General features: G+C 36.3%; 1 protein-coding gene across 1 annotated transcript in view; it reads left to right on the plus strand.

The window, feature by feature from the left end:
• Positions 1-455, plus strand: part of LOC107600960 (ribosomal RNA processing protein 36 homolog) — an 18,372-nt gene that overhangs the window by 13,131 nt on the left and 4,786 nt on the right. The gene's annotated exons all lie outside the window — the stretch shown is intronic.

Here is a 455-nt window from a genome sequence, read left to right on the forward strand (position 1 = left end):
ATGCACGTGTGCACGTGTATATTTGTCTGATCTTTGACGCGATCGCGCGCAGCAGTGCAAAGTTGATTCTGTGCTTACTTATTTTATGTTTTTTCTTGCTTCCCGGCCGTTATACCCTTTGAGGGACTGAGAAATATTCAAGGTGGCAAAGAGAAACTAAAAAGGGACCTTTGTTAATTACTAACAGAGACAAAGGTCTTCTTAATGATTATCAGTTTGGTTTAAAATAATTAAAGCTACAGTTTTTCAATAACTAGAAGAATATGTAAAAGTATGGTATTTGGGGTAAAAGCGCCCCTGCTGTTGGGGCGAAAGGCACAATAATTAACATGATAATTAATAGATGGCTGACTTTTCCAATTGTTGCATGGTTAGATGGTTAGATTCAGATGGTAAATATCATATATTATGTTGGGTGTCCATATTAGAGATAATCACCATGTTTACCATCATAT

This window comes from Sinocyclocheilus grahami, unplaced genomic scaffold, assembly GCF_001515645.1.
Source record: "Sinocyclocheilus grahami isolate Dianchi unplaced genomic scaffold, SAMN03320097.WGS_v1.1 scaffold295.1, whole genome shotgun sequence".
Taxonomy (NCBI): Eukaryota; Metazoa; Chordata; class Actinopteri; order Cypriniformes; family Cyprinidae; genus Sinocyclocheilus; species Sinocyclocheilus grahami.